We start from the raw sequence: 14272 nt of genomic DNA, 5'->3' as shown, positions 1-14272 counted from the left end.
GGCGACTCCAGTGCAGCCGGAGTCTCCGACTGCTTCGGGCCCGGTCCCTGCTCCTCCGGCCCGGGGCCCTCCGTGGGCTGCAGGGCGACCTCTGGGCCACCGCTGGGCTCCAGGGGCTGCAGGGGCTCAGCCGCCACCCCACCGTGGGTTTCAGGGGAACCTCTGCTCTGGCACAGCTCCCCCTCTTCTTCCTCACTGACCTGGGTGTCCCCATGATTGTCTCTCTCCCATTCCCCTCCTCTCTTCTTGCTCACCAACATAGACAGACAAACAAAAGCTGGCAATCAACCGCTTCTTTCTCTCATACATAGTTATTCACAGAGGCGCCATTGGTCTGGCCTTGGCCAGAGGTGGGTCCTAAATTGGAGCCGGAGGATCTTCTGGAAGCCTCTTCCAGGAGCCACCTCTGTACCCCCTTCCCCCACTAATAAAACTGCCAAAACCCCACCAGACACAAAACCACCACTTTATGGAAGACTTATAGTCTCAGTTCTGTTTCCAAAGACACATGGCTTTCGCATTCACTCACTGTCGCACGTTCAAAACTTGTGTATAGTATCTTGTAGCTCATGGACAATATTCTTGACTACGTCCTTAAAACACAGATCCTGCCTGTTCTATGAGAAGGACCTTAAGCATTTCATGGTGCTATCTCATATTAGCTCAAATGGTAGAAGTCTTGATTCATGTTAAATGTGCTTGTGATGCCCCCTGCACCAAAAGGCACTTTTGCCTTTGTTAAATACCTTCTTTGGTGTGTAAGCTCAAAGTCTGTCGTACAGGACACAGTGCCTTTATAGAAACAAATTACAATTTCCTAACTTGTTATGCCAGTGAGATTTATAATACTAAGTGACTGTAGTAGAGAACTTCAGAATCTATACATGAAATGCTGCCTTTCTGTGATAGAGTAATAGATGTTGGTTTAGCTTATTTTGGCATTATTTTTTTCTCTGCTGTGTTGTACACATGCATGCATGCCTAAGTACAGGAACACAGTGGATGAACATATATTGTCAGGTGCGTATTGGATGTCAGGATTTTTACAAGGTTGGCTAGCACTATTTACTCATTTAATTTAACACTGGTGAGCTGTTCACACCATTTATTTCAGGTTTGTCACCTTACTACAGTTTATCTATACAAGAAGAGAAATATACATTGAAAAAGAAAATCAGAGTGCCCCCAAATGTTTCACAATGAGCCAAGTTTACAGTATGACAAGAACATACTTAGTTTCTACGTTATTTACAAAGGTTTAGATCAAGAGTATTAGTATTAAATTCTGCATGTTTCCCCCTAATAAGTGTTAATTTCACCAGCTATAAAGAAATGCATGTTCCATCTCAATGATCCAAAAATGTGGTTGAACATTGACATACCACCAGCTTAGACAGCAGCATCTTGACATGGTTTACAACAAACATTGCTCAGAAATACTTTGAGTTATCCTGTGACAACAGTCTATACCACTAGCTCTTTGTAACAATATGCTGGAAAAATAAATGTGCCAGCTGCAGAGATTGGAAGTGCATCAGATGCACTGCATACAGGCTTTGGAAAAGCAGGGAAGGAAATATCGTTCTTGGGTTAGTTGCAAGCCTTCTGGCTGATTAAGAAACATTATTATCTGGAGCATTTGCTCTTAGTCATGGGTCAAAGTGCAGTGCTGCATATAGAAGGACATGCCTACAAAGGAAGTCTCTGCTGGTGAGGTATTTTAGTTTAAGAATCACAAAATTTGACATTGTTTTTTTTTATGCCCTCTTCCGTGTCTTAATAAGAGAATTTCTGAAGGCCTGCAGTATTGGCAGGATTGGCATCAGGCAAAGTGTAAAATAGAGAAAAATAACGATCTTTGATTTTATATAAAACCTGAGCTGTTTTCCCCCATATCTACATAAATGTAGATCACATTTGATTTTGAGCAAATATCTTACTTAACTTTCAGTAAAACAAGCTATCTGTTCAAAAACAATGAAAAAGATAATAAAAAAATAACAACTTATTTTTTCTGTCTCCACTGTAGTATTTTTCACTATTTGTTTTTTGTTTCATTGAAAGCACTCTTTTGAAAATTTACTGTTGTACCAAGGGACATTACAACATGTTATGTCCCTGAATGCAGGAGAGAGTAAGCAATCCCTGAATAATGCACATTACTTTCAGTCACAGGAAAGACTAAAAAATAAGCAATGCTATTATTACTTGTGCTTTGACACAGGCTTATCCTGAGTGATATGCTTTTGTTGCTATAAAGTAGATCTCCAGAAATCTGTACTGAGAAAATGCTTTATTTTGTTTTGCACGTGCTCATTCTTGAGCTAGAATGAATCACTGAAGCTGATGTTTCATCTCTTAGTCATCTCATGGATTCACTTTTGTGACACAAAAGAAAATATGGAACTTTTCCAGGAAATCAGAAGAAAAAATATATTCTATTTTAAAATAATTGGACTAATTCTACAGTGACTTGACTTCATGAGTTGGAGCTATTTTATGCTGAAGAATCTTAAAACTCTAACTGCAAAAAAAAGCATTTTATCAATATATACTTTGCTGGTTTACTCAGCAGTTCTGGAAAATTGCACTAGCTTTGGAACAGGAAATAGTCCAAAAAGTTTGATGTTATTAAGTTAGCCAGAAGCGCCCCAAAATCTTTTGAGGTCTTTAAGGTTAATGTAAGAGAGGATTTATTTGATGTAGTGTTCATATATCAGCCTTGAAAACTTACAGCAAGAAAGACTGATGGATGTTTAGTTTCTGAGATGCAACTTTTATTACTACATTACACAGCCTGTCTCTTTATCTTACTTAAAAGTCATCCCTGCTGTTCTTTGTGTGCCATCTAATGTTATGATGAGATATCATGCCATAAGTGACTGTCATGGCAAACAGCAACCTTGTTCATAATCTAAAAGTAAAGCAGGAATATTTACATTAATTTATAAGCTTAGTAAGCAATTTTTTAAGACATGTGTGAGCTTCTAGGGAAAACTGAATCCACTACCCTATTAAAAGAGTTATATAGCAATGTTTGTAGTGTAATTAAAAAATGAAAAGCATTGGCAGACTAGATTTTTGGCACAGTAAACCCTGAATGGCTCTTCAGGCATGACCCATATGAAAACAAGCCTTAATATTTGTTAGTTGTTATACCTCTGATGGGTGGTCTAGAAAAGGAGCAGCAGGACTGATATTTTTTGCTGAGGACACTGTAATGACAAAGTTGTTGAATAATACAAATTTTCTTCAGGAAAATTTGCAAAGTTAATGAAAAGATATTGTATTTAATTATAAGTAGAAAATTGATGTAAAATTCGTTTAACAAACTTGCTTTTCCTTGGCAAGAAAGTAACACCGATGTTTAGCAACTGCACATTTTGCTCAGGAGTGGAAGGCTGTGCTAGTGACTACTGTCATGGCTGGAGGGCACTCACAGCTCTGACTGTCATTGCCTAGCCTCCCTGGGGCTCCCCTCACTTGCCCATGGTCAAGGATCCCATCGCAGCCCCCTGGGGCTATCGGCCCCTCCCCTAGCAATATCAAAGCAGGGACCATCTCCAGCTCCCCACTACCCTGCCCTGATTGTCCATGAGCCCCACCAATCCAGGCCCACCCATAGGCCCATGTCCTTGCCCAGCCTCGGCCTGTATCCGGGGAGGTGCCTGATGCCCAGCGTAGGGGCTGCCCTCATGCCCCATCTGCTCTGATCCTGCTGGGGCAGTGGGATGGGTCCTGCCTGCCGGGGGAGCCCCTGGCAGTCCTGGCCCCTCAGCCTCAGGAGTGCCACTCATTCATGCAGTGCCCTGACAGGTCAAAACAGATATATTGACAGGGTCTATGCTTTACTGTATCTTTCAGTTTTGTGAAAAAAAGGGAAGTCATCTGATAAGATTAATTTGGAACATCCCATGTTGTCAAATTCCTCTCTGCAGCAGGTCAGAGGTGGTGAAGATGGGTCCTTATCTTCTGTAGGCTCTGCCTACTGAAGGCTTCTCAATGGTGCAAGCATACAGCATTTCTATCCTGGAGGTGAGGCAGAGGGAACAATACTCGTCTACTTTTGCAATAGAAGAAAGACAGTAGTCAAAAGAAGAGGAACTGGTGAGCAGAATGGTGGAAAATGGAGATTATTTTCACTGCTGTTCCTGAAGTAGTTTCTAGAGCACAGTCAGAGCACCTGTTTCTGAGAAGGAATGCTCTTCCCCTCTCATATCTGCAGGGGTACCCTACCAGTCTTGACCTCTCCTTCAGCAAGAGCACTGAATGACACCAGATGTTTTTCTAATCCAGTCAATCTGCTGCCTTATTTTGCATCTGCCCAGAGCTGCCCTGTTTTGCTGGTAAAATGTTTCCATTTTCTCATCTTTTCTATGAGTTCCCAAAAGGTCACCACAAACACATAATATTTCTCTGTGTGGGCAGTTCTCTTCAAGTTCTGTTTGCTGAGAGACCTGAAAAGAGGTAGTTGGCTACTAGCTCATCCTTGCTGCAATAACTAGGGATGAATTATTGAAAAAAAACCTACCATATTGTACCAGCAGTATCATGGCAAAATAACAAAGGTGGCCTTTCCTGAAATTTTTTTATGCCATTACTTGGTCCAGGGAAGAAGTCCACAAGGCAAACAAGTTTGACTAACTTGTGAAAGAAGCTATGAGCCCCAAATTGCTATTACAGCTGGGAAAGTCATTGCAATGATGTGGTGTTACTGTGTTGTTACTAGGCCCAGTACCTGGAGTCCTTCATGGATATTAGAAGGACATCTGGGCTAAGCATGTGCTGGTATGTGCATGATTCAGCTGGAAAACTGAGTCTAGTAACTGTGCAATGTTTTTGTTCACACTTCATTTCTTCCTTGTGCTGCTTCAGAATGCCATGTAAATAAATAATTTGTTTTCTTCTTTAAGTAACCCAACAAACTTACACAATAAAAGCTCAGATCAGCAGTTCAGTAAGGAGGGTATGAGGGAGCAGCGGGAGGGGGCTGCAGTGCAAGTGCTGGGGAGCCAGATGCTGAGGGTGGCAGCAAAGCAGGTGAGGGGACAGGGTGCAACTCCACAGTGCCCAGGGATGGGGAAGAGCAGGGAGCAGTGATAGTAGCTGGGGATAGCCAGCAGGACCCACATGCATGCACGCAAGTGGTGATGAGGAAGGTCCCAAGCGAAGCCAGTAAGTCAAGCCAATAGGTCAGGGCTGGGTGCAGGGATGTGCATGCCTAGGCACAGGAGCCTAGGGATATTAGCAGTGTAGCTCAATCCAGAGCCAAGGGCTTGAGCCAGAGCTTGATGCAGCTCCAGGGGAAGTGGGGACAGTCCCCTGTGAGGCTTCATGAAGCTTCTGCTCATGCAGCTCTGCTCCTAGCAGCTTCAGAGCACATCTGGGCCATGTCAGAGCTGGCCTGACCACAGATGAGCAAACCCAGAGGACTGGAGATGGATGCGTGGAAGGAGGTTGAAGAGCCTGTTGGTGCACTAGAGGCAGACAGCAAGTGCTAGTGTTTCTCCAAATGTTGTACTTCAACAATGACTAAGGTAATATGCAAGGAGTCCATTGATGAATGTCTTATCAAGCTGATATTGAGAAGGATTATGTCATTATTTTCATGAATGTTTGGAATTCTCCAAGATGATTTCATCAAAGGTCTGAACTTCCCGTCCAGTCTTACAGATGGCAGAAGACTTGAGAGTGTCAGGAACTGAAAGCAACTACTGGAGGAATGCTAAGAAGGAAATAAAAAATTAGACATCATGGTAACATTTTCATAGCATTAAGGTATGAACTAAATTCACCATGAAGCAGGAACATTAATTAAATCCTCTTAGGTTAGAGCTATCTGCAATTTGTTCTTTTACAAAAAGAGATGCAGATTTGCCAGTGACCTGCACTAATGTGATTCTTTTAAAGGACAGCCACTTAAAGGAAGGTAGCCTATTGTGGGAGGGATTCTGACCACCAGCTCAAAAGCAGCCTCTTCTGCTCCATATACAGTCAAATGGTGATTTTTCAGAGTATAAGTTGTGGTAGTGGTTTTATTTTTTGCCTACCTTTTCTGTATCCTCTTACTGCGAAGTTTGGCTGGTAGATACTAAAATGCTTTCCCCTCCTTTTGTTTATACCTATGGCTTGAAACGTTCTGCTCAGGTATAAAATATTCTTCTGCATTTAGAAAACATGTGCCTGGTTAATATAAAAACTCTACTGGGTGCGAGCAGAGCGTATTAATTCTCAAATCCAGTAATTTTATTACTTGTTAAAGACCCTTCTGAGAAATACTTATGCATAAGTCTTCCGGTTGCTTTGCATTTAATGAATATGCAAAGCACAGCCTGCTGTATGTATAGGCTTCATTTCGTGTATGAAATAATATATATTGTAGAGATGATTTAATCAAATGTACATGAAGAGAGGTAAAGCAATTGCACTGTTAAAAAAATGTATCATCCTTCAAGAGTCTTTGTTAATTAGCTACTTGATCTTTTTACTTACTGGTCTCCAGGTCACTATTTCAATCTTAGAGATATTTAAACTGAAATAATAAACTAAGTATCTGAATAGTTATATTCTTTATAAGCTATAATCAAGTTGTCTGCTTGAAATAGTTTGCATGTAGATCTGTTTAATGTTTCACTAGCATATCATTTTAATGCAGAACAGCTTCTTTGCAGGAAATTCAGCCTATCACTGGATGTTTAAATTTCCAGTGTCTGTTGTCATGGCAACAGGAATTGACTCTGGTACCCACTGTGTTCAATATAAATTAGTTTAAAGTCATAGCATCTTGAAACATTTTATTCTATTAAAAAATCTTGCTTTTCATTAAGATTTATTGCAGTAAAAAATAGCTATACTTGAAATAACATTAAAAATGCATTGATTCTTGACTAATTATTAGTTTTACTTACAGAATTCAATAAATTTAACTTAATAATTAATGGGTGTCTGGAAAATTGTTCCTCCATTTCTTGTGGAACTGTAGTTTTCAAATACAATAACAGATATTTTAACCTTTCTTTGCTTTGAATTCTTCTGCTTTCAGGTGACAGTTTCAATGCTTTCAAATCTTCTTATTAGACTGACCAAATGAAATGTTACTATTCATGATTTCCTCAGATTTCCTGGTTCTTTTGTGATTTTGTCATGCTTCTGTGAAAACTGCCAATTTATGTCTTATGTCTAATTTTATCCTATTAAGTTTTATGAAAAAATCTAAAACACAGCTATGTATATATTTAAAGGAAACAGAGCGCATCATATATGAGTTCCCTTGGGATTATCGTGGTTCTAAAGAGGATTAAGAAGAGATATTAAATGAATGTGGTAAGATAGGGAAGATTGTTCAAGCAGGCATAACACAATTATTTTTTCTCTTGATAGTTTTAAAGTCAGTCACTCACAGCCCAATCTGTCCTCTTATATGACTAACTAAAAAAATAGCTTATGGTGTGCAGCATTGTGTAGAGTTCCTCAGTGCAAGAGACTGTCAGTGACTGTTTTGCGTAACATTGTTGACATTTTAAAAAAATTCTGTGTTTTAACCTTCCTGATATAGGCAGGTCTTACGTATTTTGTTCCTTATGTTTTTCTACAGCACAGTACACTCCTCACAGGACTAATATTGAAACAGTTCTTTGAAAGACCTACGTTTCAGTTTTATTTTGTGTTGAAAAGATTATTTAATGATTCTATAGTGCATGTGAGCAAAATATGAACCTTTCTGAAAATACAGGTGGCTTAAAAGATAACATTTTGAAACAAGCGAAGTGAGTGTTTTTCTAGGCAATCAAAGCCTTATTTTTTTATTTATTCTGGAAATCTTAAAAAAAATCCCAGTTCAATTTGAACGATTGTCTTCTAGATATTGAGTCTTACGTAATTAAACCCTTTACACTGCAATAAACCATGTTGTTCAGATTCTATTTCATTTCTGTGTGGAAAACGCTGATTAATATTTAGAGCTTTAAAAATTACTGCTGAAATTCAGATATTAATGTTTGTTGGTGTCTCTATGTGCCTAGCAGTTGTAACCCTGCCATATTGACACATACTGTAATGAGACATTTAAGAAAACAGAAATCTGCTGCAGCTCTACATGACTCATTTGCATCAGCGGCACACATTCATTAATAACCCAACAGAGACAACAAATCTGAATCTAAGGTTCCTGTGAGGATTTGTGTTGCAACATTTTCTACGAAAATGTTAATGGCTGCAAACTTTCCTCATTTGGGTTAATCTTCCAAACATCTCTATTTCTTAATGAGTATGCTGTCACTCATTATGTTAAATCTTCTGTAACAAGCTTCAAAGGAGAAAGGCTTAGATAGCTGTTCTCATCTGTCATTGATGGAACAATTACAGTCTTATAAACTATTTCGTTTTGTAGACTGCTTGAAGTCTACCAGAAGTGAAACAGAATCTTCTCACTCCTGAATTACTGACGTGTTTTTTCTTTTCAGCTCAGTAAGCAGTAAGTATCAAAGAGTTCACAGTGAAGTTGTAGAGTCGTAAGGGTGTGTTCTACACAAATATGGATTTAAATATCACATCAATAAATGCCTCCCCTCACACAGAACTTTATTTTCAAGTTCACTGTGGACAGCTGATTGCTCAGTTGATAAACCCAGTTTGTTGGGTCCCTCTTTTCCTTGATGAGAGAACCAGTTCTGTAATATTAGCCAGGTCTTGCAGTAGGCATTGATGAGCTCCCTCAAAATGCTGTATAATCTGGTATCTCTGTACTCTGTTACTTTTTTAAAACATCTGTCTGATCAGAAATCTTTCAGCTGATTATTCTGAGATTTTTCGTTAAACTGTTTACTAATCTTTAACTCTTTTCCCCTATTACAAGTAGAGATACAGGTGGTGCACCTTTAAAACGAGCAGATTGTAATACTGAAACATCTCTTTCATTTCAGCTCTGATTTTACTATATTACTATTTTCATACCACCAAAGTTCATTTTTGAGAGCATGAACGATTTATCTAACACCTGGCCAATAGTGTGTAGCGTATTACATAGCTTAGCTTCATGAAGGAAATGGTAAAAACTAGTGATAAAATCTGTTGCCTGTTTGAGAATGCATACCATATGCCTCCAAAAGGACTCCTGCTACGTTTTCTTTTCATGAGTGCAGAGCAAAGTCCAAGATTTCTCCAGAAATACAGAGTGCTATTGCTAGGAATATATAGTCAGTTTACTTTTTAAAATGGTTAACAGAATTTCCTTCAATAAATTATTCTGAATGTCTTTTCTGTTATTCTAGGTAAACTCTTCCACCAACCACACATATATATGAATATGTGCAGCTAAATCATGTAGCAGAAATCAAACTTTCAATGATAATGCTCTAATATTCACTTATTTAGACGGATAAGATTTGCCCAAGTGTAGTGCAGTGAGGTTTTTTGTCTGTTTCAGAGGATTTATGGAGGTTTATGTTATATTTTTATGCTCTTATAAAGAAGCACACTAATAAATCTTGATGGTTTTGCTTTAGGGCAAGATGACTGAGTTTTTAAATATTCCTAGTTTCTCCCACAGTCACTGATAATGTTTTAGTTTTAATTACTATCTAATATTGCTTCCCTCTGATATTTGAAGCATATTGGCATAAGTGAAAAAGTCCAAATCCAGAGGTAAGAGCCAATTTATTTGCAACAAAAGAAGTAGTTTGCCTGCCAGCCTCTGTAACATTTCCTTAAGATATTCTTGAAAATTGTGTCTGGTTTTGCACTGATCTTTCTTGGACACTTGCTCATCATTATTTGGTCTGGTGGCAAAGTTCGTAATAAATTCTCCTTAATCCTGAACTGTTTGTTTGGTTTTTTTTCCCAAGAGTTGATGAACACTCAGAAAACCAGTAACACTTGCCACTTGGTCTATGTTCTGATTTTTCATGGAAAGAACAAAGAAGTGTCATCTTGCATTTAGTATGCATTTCCCCTGTTAGATTTTCTGGTATGGTTACAATTTTGTGAACAGTGCAGTCAGGAATGCATTTAATGCCTCAATGAGTTGAATACTCCTAGGACAGTAGCCCAGCTTTTCAGAACAAGATTTTGATCATTTATGTGAAATGAAAAAAACACCATATAAAATAAGAACAACAACAACAAAAATCTGTAGCAGTAAAATCAATGGATGTAGGTAGGTGACTGGGAACTGCTTGTCAGTTTTAGAGTAACCTGTGTGTTGCAGTGATACCTGCCTGTGCTCATGTTTGGCTTCCTGTGCATTGAGATTCAGGGTTTCATTTGAACTTTCTCTCCCCTGTGTGATTAGGATTTATTTCAAGAGAATGCATTTAACTTTTTTCATTCCAGGGTTAATTTTCCTCAGCTTTCTTTGAACAGAGTAAACCTGATTTTAATTTACATCAAGAACCTTTTGAGCCACTCTGTTAACTTATTTCCATTTTAAAGGACTTGTGTACTGTCATCATGATGGAAAAGGTCATAGTGTAAGTGAATAATCAAGGCCAGTGAGCTTTCTAGACATCTTATTTCTATTTTTCAAAGCAATCATAAATAAGAAGGGAAAAATATTCTCAACAGTTAAAGATAAGTATCTTTTCTTCCAAATATTGAATTTTTCTTATTTTGTAAGACTTGTAGAAGGAGGCTATAAAAATGTGTTTTGAAAGCTGTTAAAAACACTTTCAGGATTTTCAAACTGAAAGACATCCTTTCAAAAGCATCTGAGTTTATTTGAAGTAAAAATTTCAAAATGCAGCTTTCCACTTTGCTCATGTTACACATGAATTTCTGGCACTAGGAACAATTTATACAGTGAAAATGGGTACATAGGAAGGCCTTGTTTTTAGTTTATAAAAATAACCCTTACAATTGTGATTGATTGGTAAGTCTACTATGTTAAAGATTCCACATTAACATAAGGAAAAACTTTTTCACCCTGAGCGTGACAGAGCACTGGAACAGGCCGCCCAGAGAGGTTGTGGAGTCTCCTTCCCTGGAGACATTCAAAACCTGCCTGGACGCGTTCCTGTGTGGCCTACTCTAGGTGGTCCTGCTCTGGCAGGGGGGGTTGGACTACAGAATCACAGAATCATAGAATCACAGAATGGTAGGAATTGGAAGGGACCTCTGGAGAACATGTGGTCCAACTCCCCCACCAAAGCAGGTTAGAGGTTGGCCACACTCTTCTTAATAGAACCCAGGATGCTGTTGGCCTTCTTGGCCACAAGGGCACAATGCTGGCTCATGGTCATCCTGTTATCCACCAAATCTCCCAGGTCCCTCTCTGCAGAGCTACTGTCAAGCAAGTCAACCCCCAACCTCTACAGATGTATGGGGTTATTCCTCCCCAGGTGCAGGACCCTAGACTTGCCCCTGTTAAACTTTATTTGGTTGCTCTCCACCCAGCTCTCCAGCATGTCTAGATCTTGCTGAATGGCAGCACAGTCTTCTGCTGTATCTGCCACTCTTCCCAGCTTTGTATCATCAGCAAATTTGCTGAGGATGCACTCTGTCCCTTCATCTAGGTCATTGATGAATATGTTGAATAAGACAGGCCCTAATACTGACCCCTGGGAAACACCCCTAGCCACAGGCCTCCAGCTGGACTCAGCACCACTGATCACAACCCTGTGAGCTCTGTCCTTCAGCCAGTTCTCAACCCACCTCATTGTCCACTCATCTAACCCACACTTCCTAAGCTTACCTATGAGGATGTGATGGGAGACAGTGTCAAAGGCCTTACTAATGTCAAGGTAGATCACATCCACTGCCCTCCCCTCATTCACCCAGCTAGACATTTTATCATAGAAGACTATCAGATTGGTCAAGCATGATTTCCCCTTGGTGAATATGTGATGACTACTCCTGATAATCTTCTTTTCCTCCACATGCTTAGAGGTAACAGCCAGAACGAGCTGTGCCATCACTTTCCCAGGAATGAAGGTGAGGCTGGTAGTTTCCCGGGTCCTCCTTCTTGCCCTTCTCGAAGACTGGAGTTACATTGGCTGTCCTTCAATCCTCGGGCACTTCTGTCCTCCATGACCTTTCAAAATAGATGGAGAGTGGCTTCGCATGGCATCTGCCAGCTCCCTCAACACTCATGGGTACATCTCATCAGGGCCCATGGATTTGTGTCTAGTTTACCTAAAAGATCCCTAACCCAGTCCTCCTCGACCAAGGGATAGTCCTCCTTTCTTATGACTTCTTTCTCTACTGCCAGAGGCAGGAATTCCTGAGGGCCAGCTTTAGTCGTAAAGACTGGGGCAAAGGCGGCATTCAACAACCCCCTCTTCTACATATCCTCTGTCACCAGGGTACCCGCCTCATTCAGCAATGGGCCCACAGTTTCCCTGGTTTTTCTTTTACTACCAATGGATTTGAAGAAGCCCATCATGTTGTTTTTGACATTCTTGGCTAGATTTAATTCCAAGTGGGCCTTAGCTTTCCTTGTTGTATCCCTGCATTCTCTGGCAGTATTTCTATATTCCTCCCTAGTAACTAGCCTCTTTTTCCACTTGTAAATTCGTTTACAAGTGGAGACCTCCTGCCTCCTTTGCTTGATTTCTTCCTCTTAGGAATGCACCGATCTTGAGCTTGGAGGAAGTGCTGCTTGAATAGCAACAAACTCTCTTGAGCCCCTCTGCCTTCTAGAACCCTAGCCCATGGGATTTCTCCAAGTAGGTTTTTGAGGAGGCTGAAGTTGGCTCTCTTTAAGTCCAGGGTTGCAATCCTACTTACTGCCCTGTTTCTTCCACGCAGGACCCTGAACTCCACCATCTTGTGGTCTCTACAGCCAAGGCTGCCCCCAACCTTCACATCTCTGACCAGTCCTTCTTTGTTTGACAGTACAAGGTCGAGCAGCGCCCTTCTCCTCATTGTTTCCTCCACGACTTGTGTCAAAAGTTATCGTCAATGCTCTGTAGGAACCTCTTGGATTGTGGGTGCTTGGCTGTGTTACTTTTCCAGCAAATATCAGGGTAGTTGAAGTCCCCCTTAAGAAGCAGGGCCTGTGATTGTGAGGCTAATTTCAGCTGGCTGTAGAAGGCGTCATTGACTTCCTCCTCCTGGTCAGGTGGCCTGTAGTAAACATCCACAACAGTGTCACCCGTATTAGCTTTCCACTTAAGACACATCTATAAGCTCTCGACTTGTTCCTCCTCCTCCCCTAGGCAAAGCTCGATACATTCCAGATCCTTTTTCACATAGAGGGAAACTCCCCCACCTTGCCTAGTTGGCTTGTCTTTCCTGAAAAGCACATAGCCATCAATGACAGTATTCAAATCACGTGAGCTATCCCACCATGTCTTTGTTAGTGCTATGAGATAGTGGCCCTGCAACCACACACAGATCTCTAACTCTTCCTGTTCCCCATGCTGTGTGCATTGGTGTACAGGTATTTTAGGGACGTAATTGAGCATGCAGATTTCCATGGAGGGATGAAGGAGGATCTACAATAGCTATACATGTCCTTGAGGCAGATGGCCTTCTGGTTTTCTTCTGGAGCGGTAGCTAAGGGACACTTGTTGCTGCTCCACTTGGCCTGGTCTATTCCCCAGTCTAATGCAATGGCATGGGCATTGCCACGCTGGATCCCACCCCCGGCTACATTCAGTTTAAAACACTTCTTACCAAGTTGGCCAGCCTTTTACCAAAGATATCCTTGCCTCTGCCAGACAGATGAATTCCATTCCTCCCTAATAGGTTAATGTCAAAGGGTGCCCCATTGTCATAAAAACCAAAACCCTCATGACGGCACCAGCCACGTAACCAAGAGTTGACATGCATTATCTGTTGATTTGTGGCTGCCTCTTTTCCCCTAACCAGTAAAATGGCGGAAAAGATAACTTGGGCACCCGAGGTTTTCACTGTTGACCCTAGGACTTTGTAGTGTTCTTTGATTCTACACAGGTTGTGACTTGTTATATTATTCATGCCCACATGAAAGAGTAACAATGGGTAGTAGTCCATGCTCTTGACAAGCTGCAGTACCTTCTCAGCTACATCTCAGATCTCAGCTCCCAGAAGGCAGCATACCTCCCGTGACTCTTTCTCAGGTGGGCAGATGGGTCCTTCAGTGCCTTTTGACAGAGTCACCCACTACGAGCACTCATCATTTCTTCTTCTGGTAGCCACTAGATGATCTTCTGAGGTCTCTTCCAACCCCTAACATTCTGTAATTTTGTGATTCTGTGAAAGATGTAAACCTGGGGCCACTGAAGACTGAGCGAAACCCCCACTGAGTTCATAATCAGATTAGAAACACTTCTTCCAAACAGACCTTGCTTCACAT

The sequence above is a fragment of the Leptosomus discolor genome, chromosome Z (genome assembly GCF_034619465.1).
Source record: "Leptosomus discolor isolate bLepDis1 chromosome Z, bLepDis1.hap2, whole genome shotgun sequence".
In the NCBI taxonomy this organism is placed as follows: domain Eukaryota; kingdom Metazoa; phylum Chordata; class Aves; order Leptosomiformes; family Leptosomidae; genus Leptosomus; species Leptosomus discolor.
Note: the sequence above shows the minus strand (reverse complement) of the source record.